At 38.1% G+C, this 19,888-nt stretch overlaps 1 protein-coding gene across 2 annotated transcripts in view; it reads right to left on the reverse strand.

The window, feature by feature from the left end:
* Positions 1-19,888, reverse strand: part of RBM47 (RNA binding motif protein 47) — a 162,721-nt gene that overhangs the window by 37,359 nt on the left and 105,474 nt on the right. The gene's annotated exons all lie outside the window — the stretch shown is intronic.

Consider the following 19,888-nt stretch of genomic DNA (forward strand, 5'->3'; position numbering starts at 1 on the left):
AGCACAAAATTTTTACCTGTATTTCACATCTGAAAATGTAATCTACCAAACTTCAGGAATATTCTCTCCTCACTTTGGAGAGCCCTCATTAAGCCATCTGAAGATCCAGATGACTTCCACGATTCAATATGGCACAGTGGCTGCAACACCAGACTCGGAGCACCTAGAAGACTGGGATTTTAACTCTAGCTCTGCCATGCCTTGTTCTGTGTTCTCAGGCAAATTTTTTTTCCCTGGCTGAGCCAAAGTTTGCTCCCCTGAAGAAATAAAAGAGTTGGATTACCAGTAGTTTTCAAACTGGTTTTTTACTATTTGTTTTGTTTTCCTTCGTTTTTTTAGGTGTAGCGTCCTTTCTTCCACCAAAAATTTACCTAGATGCAGAAACAAACTGATAAAACAGGAGCTGGCTCAACTGGTGGTTGGGGATGATATGGGGAAGCATCTCCACCCATTCTGCTCCATCATCCACGGGGGCTGTATGGAAACACCATAGGATCTTTAGGACCACAGAGCACAATTTGGAACCCGCCAATTAAATGGCCTCTAGGGACTTCCCTGGCAGTCCAGTGGATAAGACTCCGTGCTCCCAATGCAGGGGGCCTTGGTTCGATCCCTGGTCGGGGAACTAGATCCCACATGCATGCCTAAACTAAGAGTCTGCATGCCGCAACTAAGAAGCCCGCATGCCGCAACTAAGAAGCCCGCATGCTGCAACGAAGATCCCGTGTGCTACAACTAAAACCCGGTGCAGCCAAAATAAATAAATAAATAAACAAATAAATAAATGGCTTCTAAAGTCAGTTACAGCTCCAAAATTATTCTGCCATAACTATCTCTATAATGCAATGACTGGCAAGGCATTCGATGGGATTCATAACTTTATGGGAACACAAGCAATAAAACTAAATCAGGGCTTCCCTGGTGGCGCAGTGGTTAAGGATCCGCCTGCCAATGCAGGGGACACGGGTTCGAGGCCTGGTCTGGGAAGATCCCACATGCCGTGGAGCGGAGCAACTAAGCCCATGTGCCAGAACTACTAAGCCTGCGCTCTAGAGCCTGCAAGCCACAACTACTAAGCCCACATGCCACAAATACTGAGGCCGCACGCCTAGAGCCCATGCTCCGCAACAAGAGAAGCCACTGCAATGAGAAGCCCGAGCACCACAAAAAGGAGTAGCCTCCGCTCGCTGCAACTAGAGAAAGCCCACGCGCAGCAATGAAGACCCAACGAAGCCAAAAGTAAATAAATTAAAAAAGTTAAAAAAACAAGAAACAAAAAACTAAATCATACTCCAATAAAGATGTTTAAAAAAATAACTAAATCATGAGCTGGCTTTAATCCTTATTATCAATGATCTACTAAAAAAAAAAAGCCACACCCTCAAATAAATCATAGAGTAATTGCTGTTAAACTCTGTACATCTCAAAGCATATAATCCTCACCCTCGTCTGTGAGGTCGATTTTCTAAATGCTACATCCTGGATAATACCTAATGATCAGCATCACAGTGTTTCATAAATAAAAATAAATGTGCAAATTACACAAGCCGTGTCCTGAAATTAATTCTACCCTGTCAAGGCAACAGAATAAAATGTAGACTCCTGCACTATTCATTTACTAGTTAAGTGAATCCAGACAAATTTATTCAACTTTTCTGAGCCTCAGTCTCCACATCCATAAAGTGGAGCTAATTCCTTGCAGGACTGCATGGAGAACAGAGAAAATACTTGTAAAGCACCATTCCTGGCACATATTTGTGCAGAATTGTAAGTTTTCTCTCTATAATGGCAAATTTTTTCCTTTGAGAAATAATATCATGGTAATGGACATGTAAACTCTATGAATTGGAAGCAAATTATTAATATATAAATGAAATTATAGGTTTTATATAGTTTTGTGCTAAATCTTAATGATGGGAAGAAGAATTATTGAAGTGCCTTTCACAGCTATTCAAGTAACAGAAAATTTCCCCCAAATAAAACACTTCGGACTATTTGTTTCCAGAAAAATCCGATTTTCCAGAATGGCTCCAAACATAACCCATTTCATAAATATTTTAATATTATTTTGTCATAAAAATCTTCAAGCGAAACCCACATGCTACTTTCTTCCCGTGGCTTCACACTCCTCCTGACACAAAATTGGGTGTCTCGGGGCAACCTGTTTGAGAAGTCGATCTCTAGTACAAATCCTCCATTTTACTGTGGAGGAAACTGTCTTACTGAAGGTCATGTAAAATTTGTGGGGAAGTTCTTAGAGAAAAGAATTATTTCCAGACATAAACTGGGTTAATTAATTCATTCCAACCCCTCACCCATTCCTTGTTGTATGAAAAAGCTATGGATATTGTCCATTATATCATGAAGTCTTTAGGAAGATCAACTGGGGAAATTTTCTTAGATTCCAGTAGAAGAAAAAGCTGTTCTGAGCAGAACACTCGTTTGTTTTCAATTTTTCAGGCATGTGAATCTTAAGAGTTACTCATGGGTCCTTCTTCAACAAATGGTGGGATCTGAGGGCAATCGTTTGTTGGACTTATGACGCCTGTGGCATCATCTTAATTTGCCTACCCTGATTTTTTTACCCTCTCTTCTTTATTTTGTCTACCATATGTATTTTTGAAAGCAGTTCAAATCCACTTTTGCAATGAGGCAGGTGTAAATAAGTATGTGAAATTAATAAATGTATTGTTTCCCAAAGGATGTTCCAATCTAATATCAAGTTCCATGTCACACTCTGCTTCTCTCAACTCTCACGCATAAACCAAGGCTAAAAATAACTTTCTCACCCTGACTCCTCCACCAACAAATGAGAATTCTGTTTCTTAAAAACAAATCCTGGGCTTCCCTGGTGGCTCAGTGGTTGAGAGTCCGCCTGCCGAAGCAGGGGACACGGGTTCGTGCCCCGGTCCGGGAAGACCCCACATGCAGCGGAGCGGCTGGGCCTGTGAGCCATGGCCGCTAAGCCTGTGCGTCCGGAGCCTGTGCTCCGCAACGGGAGAGGCCACAACAGTGAGAGGCCCGCGTACTGCAAAAAAAAAAAAAATTAAAAAAAAAAAATCCTTTCTAAAGATAAACCAGTTGCCCACACCCAGGGACGCTAGGACACGGGCCTAAAGCTACCAGGAGACTACCAGGGCAACAGTCTAGTAATAGAGTTCTGGTTCTCGCTCTGCCACCAGCAGTGTGAGACCACCTGTATGCCACTCAGCTTTTTGGCCTCAGCATCCTCACCGGTATAATGAAGCTGCTATTAACACCACATGTGAGAGTCGTTACAAGGATAAAATGAGACACTACATTTGAACGCATCATGTAAACTGCCAACCATCAACTCCGGCCTGGATGCCTGCAGTAGTATCCCAGCTGACTTCACCCATCCACTCTTGCCTGCTGCAATCAATCTGGCTCTCAAGACAGGCTAAGTGACCTTTTGAAAACACACAATTCAATCATGTCACCCTCCTGCTTAAACCTCTACACTCTCTTCCACTGCCCTTAGAATAAAATCAGTATCCCTAGTAAGGTGTATAAGGAAGACTGGCTGCTCCCTCCAGCCTCATCTTGTGTCACTTCCCCCTTAACACTTGCTGTTCCCAGTGCCTTAAACCCTCACCAATGCTCCTACCTAGCCAGCTTGTTCTCATCCTTACACGTCACTCCTCAGAGGTCATCCCTGGAGCCCCTCAAAACATTCCTGAAACGTCATATAATCCCTCACAGCGCTTCTCGTAACACTGGCTTGAACCTCATGAAATTGCTGTTTGGGGGGACAAAAACGGTAGAATATGGGCAACTTTATATGGTTTAATCTTACAGTAGTTGGTATAATAGCAGTCTTCTCCAGGCAATTGTAAACTTGCCCGGGGCAGAATCTAGATCTGACTCATTACTATAATCCCAGTGTCCCACACACAATCCTAGCACAGGAGTAGGTGCTTCATACTTTAATTAGTGTGAGGAATTGTTACTACTTTTTTAATGCTAAGCACATAATTTATATATTGTCACTGGTAGTATCACGTTTTTATTCAGATGCCACTTCTGTGTTGCATAGGAACAAAATGAAGAAATAGAACACAGAAAATCACCTTTTTAAGATTTTCATTTCTGGTGTTTCTGGAAAGAAAGAATGAATTCTAGTAAGTATAATGCATATCATCGGGGATAGAATTTAGCCCACTGGTATGGTATCATTTATGGATTTTTTTTCTTTTTTAACTCAAATGTTTCTCACCAAAGGGCAGAAGGAAAACAACTCTCAAAGGAAACCAGATGATTTGGATTTATCTTTTTTTACAGTTTTTGCCACGTGACAGCAAATCAATTGGGGGGAAAACTAGCATATAGAAGAGTGCTAGACTTGAAACCAAGGAATTTAAAAATACGCTTCCCCATGATATTCAAAAAGAATGCATCTAAAACATTCCCAGATCGCCTTACCCAACTATGCCTTATCTTGTGTCCCTCCTGAATTGAACAGAGGAAAGACCAAGTCTAAACAAGTTGGGATGATGTACAGGGTAGGGGAGGCTTGTGCACAAAGCATGTAACTTAATAATATTAATAACAGCTAATATTCACAGAGTACTTATTAGGCACCAGGCACCGTGCTAAGCATTTCGTGTACCCTGTCTTATTTAATCATTACTACAACCCCACAAAGCAAATTCTATGGTTATACTCATCCTGGAGATGAGGGAACTAAACAGAAGGAGGCTGCCCATTTGCTCAGGTCCTTTAACTGTAAATGATGAAGCTGGGATTCAACCCCAGGAGGTCTGAGACCAGAATCTGTGCTCTTAATTATTCTGCTCTATGGAAGAATCCGATTGCTTCTACACCCCAGTCTGGAAGAGTGGAAAACTAAAATTTGTGTTATAACAAAAGTGACAAATTACTCTATATGTATTTATATTGCAGCTTCAGAGTCATTTATGAGCAGTCAAAACTGTGAATGGCAAACCCATGGATTTTCAAGGCCCAACACCTAAGAATTTTTTGAAGCGTCTCAATATTCAACTTTAAACAGTAAAAGATACTCTCAACTTGGGTTAGAAATAAAGATAGGAGTTTAACTTTTTGGATGAAAAGTAGAGAATGTTAGATACTCATAAATATCATGAGCTCAGAAATACCTCATTACCCAATTTGTTCCCTAGATTCTTGAAAAGCTGGCATATTTGGGGAAGTTTTTGAGAAATCAGAGACCCCATGAAAGGAGTAAACAGAGCCTGCAATTTCACTTTCTACGGTTGTCAATAATCTCTAGTCAGATCTTTCTTGCTAACATTTAATAAAATAATCTACCTCTTTTAGTAGCAAAGAAAACAAACACGCTAACATTCACATCAGAGAAATTATTTTTAAAATTAACGCAAGTTACTAATTCTTTATGTACGATTCACAGGTGGTGGTTATTGATATATCACTACCCAGCCCCCCTCCATCTTTGTGCATTGACATTTGACCCTTTTTATAATGTGCACCTTGTACCAGTGAAACCTAAGGCACCAGCTAGTTACTCATTAAACCTGGGTGCCAAGGGCTGACTTGTACAAATTATGCTGTTAACTGCCCAGCCTGGCCTGTGTGCAGAAGTGGAAAAAGCAATCATCATAGCTGTGAAATTCTGTCATATCGGCAGAACTGAACTACAAATTGCAGCAATTCGTGCCTGACCTCTGATCTGTGAAGTTAGTCTAAACCTTTGAACCTCAGCTTGGAATTGAGAAACAGCATTTACTTGTACCAGAGAAGATGGCTGCTGTGAATAGTTAACTCCGTGACTGGTTCTTGATCTACATCCACCTCCCCCAAAGAGTCAACCACAGCAAGATACTTAGGAGGGAGATCTCGAGAGTAGACTTCTCATAAGGCGGCATTATGAACAAGTCTAATATAAGTAGAAAATTTCAGGATGCAAGTCTTTTAAAGGAGCATATAAAAATAATTTTTGAAAAGGGGAGAATCTGAGATAACTGAAATCACTGGGCATTTATACCTAGGGATAATGTGCACTAAAAAAATTCTCTTTACAAGTTAAACAGAAATGGAGTTTTAACTAAACACTAAAATTAACTCTGCTCAATATTCTGCACCGACCTAATGAGAAAAGAATTTGCAAAAGAACAGATACATGTATAACTGAATCATTTTGCTGTACACCTGAAACTGACACGACGTTGTTAATCAACTATAATCCAATATAAAATAAAAATTAAAAAAAAAATTTACCAGATGGTACCATCTCTCATATTATATTTTTAAACAAATACATTATCTAATTTCTGTTAGAAATTTACAGCTTTTAAATTTATAGCTTTTAAAGCCCATATTAAGACATTTCTGGGAAAAAGCAATCATGGGAAACCAGTTAAACTTTTCTTTGAACTCAAACTTACCTTCGGATACTAAACATTAGATGTAGGCTAATGAATAAGTATAATAATATATGTTTTTTTAATGTATACATTTTGTCGCAACATTGATTCATCATACTTTATTCATAATGAAGAGGGTTTTTCTTTTCAGGATTAGCTTCAAATGCTATCCAAATCGCTCCATTTCCAGGTAGAAAGAAGCGAATAAAGATTCTTTATCTCTGGTTTCTTTGAGTTAATATTAGAACAAATCTAAACAGCACATAAATTATAACTAAACTATTCGTTCTAATAAAAGTGAAACTAATTTATGTAGTCTTTAAAGTATATAAACCTACACTTAACTAATTCCATTTTATAAAGTTTACTATTGGTTTGAAAAAATGATTGATACAAGAGAGTCTATATCTTATACCAGCACTTTACTCAGAGGAAAAGTCATTATCACTAACTTCTGTGCAGTAACTCTCAAGAGCTAATTCCATTAATTTCTCATTTTTCCTTACCACATGTCACTTAAAATTTCTTCTTTAACGACTGACTCTGAAATGACTTTGGAAAATAAATGTGGACATTATTGATAAATTCCTGCTTTTTGTCCCATAATTAAAATAGCAGCAATCTATGAAAACATGACTTTTTTTTCCCACCTAGTTTTTTCAAGTTTGTTAAAGTGAAGAGATGCTAGACAAACTAATTTAAAAAAAAAATGTTCTTAGCTTAGGAATTTCGGTTTTGCTGCTGGTAAGACAAACTGTGCAGCATTTGAAATTCTCACAAACTTCCTTTTTTTTCTTTCTTTTTTTTCTTGCCTTCGGTTAAAAACAAAACAGATCATTTGTTTATTCTACGTGATCTAAACTACTTTAACCAACTCCTCTCTTCCAATTACAACAAATAAGGTGTTCCCTACCTTTCCAGTCTTGAAATCTGGATGCAACAGGCTAATGGTAACAAAAGCTTTCCTTAAGCAAACTTCGCTCCTGATCCAGGAACTGCGTAACTCTGTTATACATGGCACACCTCTCCTCATTGGTCAATGAGCTTTGGCCACTTAAAGGCCTTGGGAGTCATTTGCTAAGGGCACCTGAAATGAACTTGAGTGGGTGGTACAGAAAGAAGGGAGGTGTTAAAATTGCCAGATACAAAACGCTCAACAGCAGCCTGAAAATTTGATAGCAAACCTACTGTAACAAATGGATCTGGGGAAGACCCAAGAAGACAAAAGCTCTGACATTTCATAGAGAAGGAAATTTAACTGAAATATTTTATTCATACACCAATACTGACTAAAAGGAAACAAATGATTTTTTAAATTCACCTTCCTAGAAACAAGATGGATGTCCACTACATTGTTCTGCTTGCTGTAGACAAAGAAAACAGTAATTCTTACTTCACTTGAGTTGTTGAGTTCTAAACACTTTATATATGAACACACATAGAAAGTGCTTAGAAAACTTCCTGGCATACAGAAAGTACTCAAAAAATACTACTATGATTTCTTAGAAATGTTCTATTTTTAGCAAATATTGGTTTTTTTTCTTTTCATTGTATCTGGGGTAGGTAACTTGGAGTGAGTGTCCTTCATCTTTTCTACTAATCAGTACCAATAATTGGGTTTATGATAAGCCTGGCAGAAAAAAGATAGAGGCAAAAATTATACAAGAACTAAACCCTCATTTTTTTTACTTCATCCATTTGGAACTGGAAATGGATTTATTGGTAACAGGCAGAGAAAAACAGAAGGGACAGAGAAAGAAAAAGGAGTGGTAAAACATGATTCATGCATAATAAAAACAGTCCGTACATAACAATGGATCAGCAGGACCTGAAGCACTTAAGCAGAGTAAATACACTCCTCTTCAAGCAGTGAAGAGATGGAACCCACTCTGGGGGTTGAGTTTGTCAGTTCAGGCAGCTGGGAGACGAGGGGAGAAGGGACCAGAAGATGGGCTGGAGGAGGGTCCCTGAAAGCTAACCTGTGACATCTGGGACCACCTGAACCAGGATTAACATGAGCTCCACAGCGTTCAAAGAGAGGAACAAATCTGAAACTCTTCCTAAAACAAACATTTCAAACTTGTGACCTCAAGTTTTCCCTTAGTTGTTATTCTGTAATTGCGAACCTTATTAAATCCCATAAACTTTAGCAATTTGAAGTAGCCAGGATGGGAAGTAAAAAGGCCAGAGTGACAAGAAAGTTTTAAATCTGTTTATCTACCTATATTTTTTTAAGAGAAACAGTTTTATTACTCCCAAATGAAATAATCTAAAGCTATCAGTAGTGACAAGAAAATTATCAGCAGGTTACTTAGTAAAGGGTCAAAATCCAGAACAAGTCTAAGATTATAATCATGTTAAATATTGTATAAAACTAAATTGCCAGGTTCTGATGAAAGGAAAATGGAAGCAATTTTTCAACGATACTAAGGCAGTGTTTCCAAAAAACTATCGACTTTAGACTAAATTCCTTTTGACTACAAAAGGAACCCAGAAAATCTGCCTTGTATATAAGAGTAATTGAGTATATTATATAAGAATTTTTATCAATTCTGGATGTGTGACATGCTTTAAGCATTAGGAAGAATATTTTTGGTTTGGAGGTTTGGTGTATGAATGGGTGTCGGTCAAGTGGGTGACAGAGAAAGAGAGAGAGAGAGTGTGTGTGTGTGTGTTTGTTTCTGTGTGAATTCTTATACCAACCATTACCAAGAATGCAAAAACATAGGAAACAAACCAACTCAGGATGATAAATTTTAAGAGTAAGGTGGTAAGGACAGGGCAGCTTTTCACTGGATATCTAAAAGCAATCATTAAAACTACCGCCTGCCCTAAACAAAAATGAGCAACTTCTCCCTACTTTTGCTTTGAACAGAGTTAATTTAAAAAATACATATATGGCACACAGATATCTACGGTCTTGGCAAAAACAATGCACACAAGTTATTATAAATGCACACAAAAAAAGTAAAAGTCATCCCTTCTACTGGTAGTGACACTGACTCCTATTACATAGCCCTGGATGTAGGGAGATGTATCAGTATAAAAACTGTGTGTCAGTGGCATCAGAGTAGACACATGTTACATTTGCTGCCTTAACTTCTGATAGCTCTGGTGTGCCTTGGTCATCCCTGGAAGAGCATCCTTTGTTTTAACAAGGCAACTTTGTTTTTAGAGTGGACTGACAGCAGGCAAATCTGAGATCTGAGACAGTAGAGAAAAAAAAAAAAAAATACAGGTGCAAAACAGAAGCTTGAGACAAGATGAGCTCTAAGGTAGATCTGGAAAAAGGAATAAGAAGATTCAGACAGGCCTGGGAGAAGAGAAATTGGAGCATGAGTGAAGACCTGGTAAGAAGCCAGGAAATTGTTATGTGGGCTATTTTAAATATAGGTAATATCTATTAAAGTCCCTTTTACATCCTACTAAGAGAACATTCTTTTTTATTTTCACTTACCTAAAGGCTTAAAGATACAGCCGATGTAAAGATCAAGTAAATGTGTGTTTGCTCTTTATTTAATAGCAGTATATAGTTTTCCAGAAGTAAATTTTACACTATGTATTTAGAATTTCAAAACCTTGCTGAAATTGGGCATTGTATTAATGCATGACTAAAGCATAAGAGGAAGAAACTGCACACACACACACACACACACACACACACACACACTGAGGTACTAGTTTTCATCTGAAAAAGTGCCGATTACTGGCACTGATGCCATGTATCTGTACTGGTGGTGTCAGCAACAATAGTTGGTCATGACACTAACTAACCGACATTGGAAAAGTGAGTTCAAAGAGCTGAAGGCATGCAGGTATACATATGAGAGTCCTCCTAAAGAATGTATGTGATAAACACAGAACCCACCAGAAGAATGGCAATATTATAAAAGGATTAACGCCTCCAAGACAGCTTTTGGTTTCCACATACACGCAACATATGCATGCCTTGGCCTCAGCTGCATGCGTTGTTAACATCCCTTTACCCGCCCTCTTCCACCACTACTTTAGACCAAAGAGTCTTTTTCTACTTTTATGTATTCTCTTTCGGTTAATTTGTTAAATATCCCATTAACGGTATCAACAGGAAGAATTAGATAATGGACATTGCCATACCTGGGCTGACGAGTTTATCGTATCTGGACATCAGAAAAGGATCTGAGGGCTTTCATTTAAAAATTTTAAACATTATCTTCTCAACTGGTACAATTGCTTTAAAGAGTAAAATTATAATAACTAATATTTGTGTATTTCATTCACTCAATCAATATTATCAAGTACCTTCTAAGTGGCAGGCACTGTTCTAGGTACTGGGGCTATAACAGTAAGCAAAACAGACAAAAATCCCTGCCCTCGTGAACCCTATAATCTCATCGGGGGAGACAGACATTGAATGAATAGATCAGTAAAATATATAGTATGTTAGATTATGAAAGAGCTAAAGAGAAGAAACAGCAGGGAAGGAAAATGTGTGTGTGTGGCCAGAGCGGCGGGGGACCATCCTGCACGGTCCCTGTCTTACAAGGGAAAGTATATTTATTATTACTTATTATAAAAATTAAGCTTGGAATCCATTAGATGTCTAGTGGGATACACTCTTAAAGCATATACCTACCCTCATTTAAATCATATGTCAAGTACTTCCTGCTTACATAGTATAGCTATTTAACGTGGACACAGGCAAGGCAGCAGACATCTTAAATACAGTAGTAAGAGCCAGGTACATGGTATTACAGAAAGGAACCCAAGAGAGAATGAAGTGCTTTGGGATGATTGTTTTTTTGTTTTTTTGTTTTTGTGGTACGCGGGCCTCTCACTGTTGTGGCCTCTCCCGTTGCGGAGCACAGGCTCGGGATGTGCAGGCTCAACGGCCATGGCTCACGGGCCCAGCTGCTCCGCGGCATGTGGGATCTTCCCGGACCGGGGCACGAACCCATGTCCCCTGCATCGGCAGGCGGACTCTCAACCACTGCGCCACCAGGGAAGCCCCAGGGATGATTGTTTTGAAGTAAAACGAATTTTCCCCTCCTTTCTCAGGTTAGCAGGAACTTCAGAGGGTTTAAATTGGCCAGGCTGGGCTGCAGTGGGATCTCCTCTCACCCTTACCCTAGCTCACCCCCTTCGCCCCTATTTAATCACAGTCTTTAGGCTCACCCTTATTGGGGATATGCGGGACTGAGTCCCTACTTCTTGGAAATGTTCATCATGACAGGGAACACTGACTCAAGAAGAGAGAGGTGGGCGTGGATCAGATCTACTAACTTTTTTTTTCAGAATCTAGGGTTCCAGCATCAGCACTGCATGAGTTAATCCAGAAGCTTTACAATATTATATGTTAATTATGCCTACTACAGAGCTTGTCTCTAACTTCTCAAAGTGACAGAGAGATTTACCCAATAAATTAAAGTATAACCCTATGCCATATCCAACCAACTCCTTCCTTCCCAAGCTTTACTCAAGCCAGGGATACTTTTTTTTTTACTTTAAAATTTATATTTGTCACAAAAGCAGTCCTTCTAGTGCTCTCCACCTTCCTGTGTCACAGGCAGACATGAAGAGACCACAGACTTCAAGCACCCATGTTTATTACATACAACACTGACAAGGGTACATTTGGGGAAGCAGCCAATGAAGAGGCACAAAGCAGAATCATCACCTAAATTTCCTAACTTTTACTTAAACTCATCACCTCCATCTATAATAAAATCACTGTAGCTAACTTCTCTCTATAGCCCTTGTCAGATACAAGACACTGTTACTAAGTGCTTCACATATATTAACACATGCATCCCTCATAAATATATCTTGCAGTAGGTACTAGTAATGTCTCCATTTTACAGATGAGTAATCTAAGGCATAAGAAATAGAGTAACTTGATCAAGACAAAGAGCTAGCAAATAGTGGATGAGGATTTGAACCCAGGCACTCTGGCTCTCAGAGATCACATTTTACCACATCTAGGTAAGTAATCTTCCTCCCTTCCTCCCTCTCCTTTCTTTCCTCTTAATTACCTACCTCTCTAGCTACCTACCCACCCTTGACCTTGCTGCTCTGAGCCTGCCAGTGACAGGCATTTCTGTACTTACAGAAAACCTTTGGAACATCTGGGGGTGGGGATGGGGGCCTCGCCTTGCGGCTGTGCAGGATCTTAGTTCCCCGACCAGGGATGGAACCCGCGCCCTCGGCAGTGGAAGCGCGGAGTCCTAACCACTGGACCGCGAGGGAACTCCCTTTGGAATAAGATGGTATCTTTGGAGCCAGGGAGGAAAACCTTTAATGCTCGGTGAGTAAAATGATAATTTATAAAAGTCACAGAATCTAATTTAAATCTAAAGACAATTCTCTCCCTAAACTCTTCCTCTATCTTAGGCAGCACTCTTCATTAATTCTTAGAAACCTGTTAGATTTTAAAGTGATCCCTTTCTGCCCCTCTACCATAGCAAACTGTAGTGTCTCATAATTACCAGCCTTTACCCTTATATATCCTGTTGTTGTCTGAACAGACTCTTTATTTTTAAAAGAGGAAGTTCAGAATAAATATTGAAATGCAAGTGGAGAGGAGATATCTATTACAAAGTCATAAATAATGTGTAAAATCCAAGCCCCGTGTTCCACATTTGCTAGAGAAAAGTCATAATGTAAAAGGTAGACTGCCCCCGCCCCCCGCCCCCAATGAGCAATCAGGATAATGAGAGCTCAGGAAGTGTGTGACCTTGCAAAGTATTATGTAAGTTTTGCTCTTTAATAATTAAATGGTGTTTTACTAATTTCCTCTAAATTACCACAGAAATCCCCTACCATCCTGGATTTACCAAGTACTGTGCTTTTCCATCCAAACGTATATATTTTCAATAATATTCTGGGACGTACTCAAGCACAGGGGGAGAAGGCAGTCAAAGACCTGGACCCTGATGTGGACTCTATTAACTAGGAGCTAATAATCTTTTTGGAGAGATAATTAAATGTCAAACAATTAAAACATATAAAATACTGGGTGAAACGCAGCATCACCTGCTGTGCAGGCACTAAGTGCTATAGAGTCAGGTAGGGAGTGTTATCAAATTGACCAAAGTCCACGGGCAAGAGCTTCCTGCCAGAGATGCCAGTAGGCTGCATTCTGATTTACAGTCATAGGTTACTAACACGGCAATCACAAACCTCACAACTTTAAAACATGCACTTCTCTGACTCTTTACTTTGTGATTAAAAAAAAAAAAACTTCTTTCCTGAAGAATTTTTTTTATTTCAAGAATTGGGTATTATCAACATTGGCATTAACCTTAAACGTAATATATTTTATAAATATAATACCTTAATCAACCAAGAAATTGAATATAGTCTGGGGCTTGAATGGCTGTCAAGGTACTAAATAAGTTATGTTGTCTTTAACAGACTGTGAACATTTTTTTTTTTTCTTAAGGAAGCTCTTACTTTTTGAGAACATAGAAGTAGATATTGTAAAGAAAAAAAACTTTTTAATACGGAAATAATAGAAACTGTACAAAAAAGAATCTAGCAGATTAAAACTTTAGCTGCTGTGGATCTATAAACACTGGTTAAGTCATTAATTAGAAACACGAGGACATCTTTAAAAGATCAACTGCAAAGCTGATTAGTTTAGATAGAATGCTAAAATTAGCAAAGAGTGTATGTTCAAGAAAAAGGACAAGGGCTTCCCTGGTGGCGCAGTGGTTGAGAGTCCGCCTGCCGATGCAGGGGACACGGGTCCGTGCCCCGGTCCGGGAAGATCCCACATGCCGCGGAGCGGCTGGGCCCGTGAGCCATGGCCGCTGAGCCTGCGCATCCGGAGCCTGTGCTCCGCAACGGGAGAGGCCACAACAGTGAGAGGCCCACGTACCACAAAACAAACAAACAAACAAAAAAACTATAATATATATGAAGAGCCTTGAAAATGTTCATTCTTTTCACTTGGCAATTATGTCATTAAGATCTATCCTAAAGAAATAATAAAAGAAGTTTTCATACAAAGATGCTTATCTCAGAATTCTTTATAATAAATTTAGAAATTATCCAAATGCTTCACCTTGAGGAAATAAATGGTTAAATAAATGGTGGTACAGAAGCCACTAAAAATTATATTATTTGTTCAGTCACTAAAAATTACATTTATGAAGAATTTTAATGTCATGAATGAAGGTTTATGACATGTGAGAGAAACAAAATAGTACAGAAAACGTATGTATAGTGTGAGCTCAACTGATACTATAGAAATAAAAACTAGAAAAATATTACAAAATATTGAATGCAGTTGTCTCTGGATAGTAAGAATATTGGTGATTTAAGTTTTTCTCTTTATGTTCTTCTATTTTAACATTATACATGTCTATCTTCAGCATAATTTTGGTTATCAGAAAAATTAAGACGACGTGATAAAATAATCTCTTGTTTTAGCTCCCTTCTCTCCTTTTCAGCCCATCATTAAGTTCTTAATGCCAATTATTTTCCTTTCCTTTCTTACCAATTTAGCTCAACACTAACCATGCACAACCTCTTTGCTTCTCTCCTTTAGCCACTTTCCCTGCTAACCATCCTGAAAGCAGTAGGAAGAACCATCTACCTTAAGTGTGGCTGGGATTACACTACTCCCATGAAGGCAATTTGATGTGATCCTGGTCATCCATAACATTACGAGCTTTTTGATCATGAACTGCAAATCTCTGTTTAACTTGTGACTACAAACCACTGCATAATTTGCCTTTGTTCCTCTCAACCTCGACAGACACACAACCACATACAAAATCCCCAACTACCTTTCTACTTCCTATGTCCGAACAGATCCTTGTTTTCTTTTACAATTCTCCTCCGGAATCATCTTCCTCAGGAAGGCTTCTTATCCACGTATCTGCCTTTCTCCAGATGACTTTACTGCCACATTGCTTCAGCATTCCTTTTTTAATACAGTTGACAATTGTGTGTTGCAAACGTCATTTGCAATCAGACTTGGAAATCGATGAGAATTCCTGTTTCATCACAGCACGGCATAAACTATAATTCCACATTTGAAACTTAAAACTTATACACAAAGTTTAAGACTTTCTCTCGGTTTTGTTGTTATTGTTGTTCATTTACATAGTTGTCATATTTGCATGACAAGCTGATAGCACCTTACAAAATATATCATATCCAAGCCATTTGCTTTCAACCTCTCTCCCTGCCAAGGACATACACAGAGAACGTATGTATAGTGTGATCTCAACTAAGACTATAGAAATTCACTAACTTGGGTGCTTAACAATTGCTCTTGATAAGAATTCCAAACTATTGGTAAAATATTTTTGACTTACAACATGGAGCCATAAATCATAATAAGAAAACTCAGGGACTTTCCTGGTGGTCCAGTGGTAAAGAATCTGCCTTACAAGGCAGGGGACGCAGGCTCGATCCCTGGTCAGGGAACTAAGATCCCACGTGCCACGGGACAACTAAGCCCCCGCGCCACAACTACTGAGCTTGCACGCCTCAACTAGAGAGCCTGCGTGCTGCAAACTACAGAGCCCAGGCACCCTGGAGCCCATGCGCCACAACTAGAGAAGAGAAAACCCACACGCAACAACTAGAGAGAAGCCCACGCACTGAAACGAGAGATCTCACGTGCCTCAAGGAAGATCCTGCGTGCCGCAACAAAGACCCAACGTGGCCAAAACTAAATAAAATAAATAAATAATAATTTAAAAAAAGGAGTAGTAAGAGTATAAAAGTATAGTAAGAGTATACATGTATGTGCCTCTGCTGTTCTACCATATTTGTTTCAGGTTTCCAATTTGAAATCCATATGTGTCCTTGACACGTCAGTGCTTTGAGAAGCACCTCATTTCTCTGGCTTTGTTTTACAGAAAAGGAAACCAAAAAAATGGCAATGGAGCAACTTATTAACACAGTATGTTTTTAGAAATGCCAAAACTGAAATTATCAGTCCCAGAGTTAGTTCCAAGTGAAACTATGAAAACATTTATATGAAAATCACTTTGATCTGACGTGTTAATGGAAATGTTAGTGTCGATCATGACTCCTTATAATTACTCAAATGGACAATTTTTTAAATTGGAAAAAACACATTACTGTGAAAACATACTTTTATGACGAGGAACTCGACACATCCCTCAAACTTACAAGCACGTGATTAACAGTAACTGCTTATTAAATTTCTTTTGAGTGACTGTCACTAAAACTACAAAATAGTAATAATAATAATTAATTGAAGAAATAGAATACCATTAATGGTACTTACTTCTCTTTCAGAAATGAAGAATTAAAAAATTATGATATAAGAAATCTCCATTTTAGATTCTTTATATGCACATACCTATGTGCCAAAAGACACATCAGTTAATAGTTGAACTTAGGTTGGAGAATTAAATAACTAAACACAGTAGCTAAGATTGAAACGGATAATTTATCTAAATTTCAAATCAAACTAAAAACTGGTCCCAATCATTACTTTTCTTTCTATCAAGAATTAAATGGAATTCAGAAATATTTATTAAAACAAAATCAAAGACAAACTACAAACAGGATGGGCTGCAACACATATAATGAAAAGTCAATTTCCTTAATGTGCAAGAGCTCTTACGAATCAATAAAGAAAATGTAACCCAATAAGTACAAGCAAAGACATGAACAGGCAATGTACAGAAAAATTCTATGGCCAATAAACATAAAAATACGTTCCACTCTATTCAAACTGAATTTTGTTCAGTTAAATAAATGTAAACCTAAACAAAAAAAGTCCTATCAAATCAACAAAAATTTAAAAATTTTATAACACCCACTGGTGGTGAATGTTGGGGAAAACAGGGACTCACATATACTCTAGTGGGAATATAAACTGGTATAAGGACATGATAAGGAGTTGTAAGATGCCTGAGGACACAGAGCAAATTCTTTCATGTCCATATTCTTTGTGCTGCCTAACCTACTGGCTTATTCCTACACGGTAGATCCTCAATTCAAAATCTGTTAAATGACAAAAATATAATAATTTTCTCATTTGCATAAGAGAACAATCTAGCTTCTGTTCTATCAAAATGAAGAAGAAACGTTTCTATTTTCAGTAGTAAGGATAATTACTAATTTGTATAGTACTGTATAATTTATAAAATTCATTCTTGTCCATACTTTATCTCAGATTGTGGAGTAATTAAATTTTTCATAAACTTTTAGAAATGGACTACATGTAAGGAATACTTTTGACAATGTTATACCCTGGGAAGGGCTACAGATTTAAATGGAAGTTGTAAAATCCTCAGAGGAAATGGGGGCGGGGGTGGTGGTGAGTGCTGGGTAGAAGGGAAATGGGTTGAGAGACATTGGTTTGTGAATTTAGAAGTTCTGGTAGAACCAATTCCCCATGTGACTATGATTCAACAGAGCACACATGTACCCTTTTTAACCGTAAAGGCACTTACACAGCATTAATGGCTGGTCTCTGGGTAATTTATATGCTATGATCTTGATAATCCACATACATGTTTAATCAATCCTTATCTGTCAGGTGATTGTTACTGTTTTCTATAAGTCACCCCTGGTCCATTCACAGGGATTCAAATTTATTTTGATCATTCACTGGAGTGGAAGTGTCTTAAGATTTCAGTAGCCACCAAAAATTATTCCCAGTGCTCCCCTAGGAGGCAGCAACATAGGATGGTCAAAGTTTATCTATTAGCTCTTTTACACCAGAAGTTTCTTTTAGAACCTGTGTTGAAGATTGGCAGGCAGAATTGAATGTGACAAAAAAGAAACCAGAATGAGTCGGTCTCAGGAACTGAGATGTTCCTTGTGGTCTCCACTATCTGATGATGTTAGTGATTTCACCTCTACATCATCCATTTCTTTCCTGCGAAAAAATCACTATCTAGATATAATGTGTAATAAATACACACACACACACACTTTACAGTTGCTTCAGTGTGTGCAGCTTAACGTGATGTCTTGGCACTCTTTGAAATGATCTTCTAAAGTGCTAGTGGTCTCTTATTCTGGCTGGCCTAAAATTTTTGGAAAATAGTAGACAGCCAATAACATTTACAGATTGATAACACAGAGCTACAAAATGTATTTAACCTAACAACTTTCAATTATAGATTCTCAGCATATCACAGAAACTTCTATTGGACATTTAAGTGTTTAAGGAGCCCAAGCCGGGAGAGACATCTGTGCTGCTGATCCCAGACCACTCTAATTGCCTAATTTATAACTCGTGACCCATCAGTTTTCTCAGCACCCCTTATGGCCCATCTTTCACATCCTCGTATAATTATTTGTAATCATGGCTACACAAAGAACAAGAGTGGCTCACCTCTGTGTATGAAGAGGTAAACAAAACAATTATTAATATAACTATATCTTTGACTAATTCATACTAAATTCAGTCTTCCAAAAAATAAATCTACTTTCAACCCATCCTTGGATAAAATTCATCTAATGATACATATATCTCACTAAGAAAGCTGATTATCAATTTATAGACTAATGAGTTCTTTTCTTCACTTTTTCCCTATGTATAACCTAGTATTCTCGAATTTCTCTGCACCTACAGGGACAGAGGAAAGAAGGGGGATATCCACATCCTTTCTAATACTTAGTGATGTTTCTAATAAGAAAAGTTTAATGGAGAAAAAAGAGAGAGAGAGAAAGGGGAGGGATGAATAATTGAGTAATTGAGTACTGGTTGTACTTTTTCTACTAACTAGAAGATCTTGGGGAAAACATCTTTGAAATATTTTATTTCTTCTTCCCACAGGTAAAATGGGAATAATTATTTCCCTATAACAACCTCAGAGATGCTGTGAGGGAGAAAAATATACATTATGCATGAAAATGTTCTGAGTTTTCAGGAAGAGAAGCAACATATTATTAAAATAATGCTCACTTATTGTTTTAATATTAAATACTAATATTTATATTCAAATAGTAAAGACATAAAACTAGTATCTAGCTATAGTTAATAAAATATTTTTATGAAAATATTACTTTGCTTTAAGGTTAGTTTTATCTTAACTAATACCATTCATAAATAACTAGAGATTGGCTGTATTTTCATTTTAAAGGAAGCTAACTGAAGGTTTCCTGATGAGGATTGATCTATACCTTTTTTCTTCTTCTAAAAGTAACAGCCATCCTTTGGCTAAAGGGTGAGAATAACATGTATATACTGTTTTTATTCCATTGGGCACATAAACAACAGCCAGTGCCTTGAAGCTGCAATGGGAGAACGTGCTACCCCCATGGAGCCTCAGGTACCAGAATCTTAATGTTAGCTCCTCTGGTGCGTTCACAGAGAGCATTTCTATCCCCACTTCAAGAGGAGAACTTTAAGTACTGTAAAACGTAAATGAGATAGTGACACTGTTTTCATAATTTATGGTACTCCCATTCTGACCTGTGTCAAATTTGCTTAGGAAAATACATTTCCTGCCTTTGTTCTCATAGTATCATTACAGTATGGATGGATGGATGATCAAATAAGTTAGGACAGCGATCTTTTG

This window comes from Globicephala melas, chromosome 5 (assembly GCF_963455315.2).
Source record: "Globicephala melas chromosome 5, mGloMel1.2, whole genome shotgun sequence".
NCBI lineage: Eukaryota > Metazoa > Chordata > Mammalia > Artiodactyla > Delphinidae > Globicephala > Globicephala melas.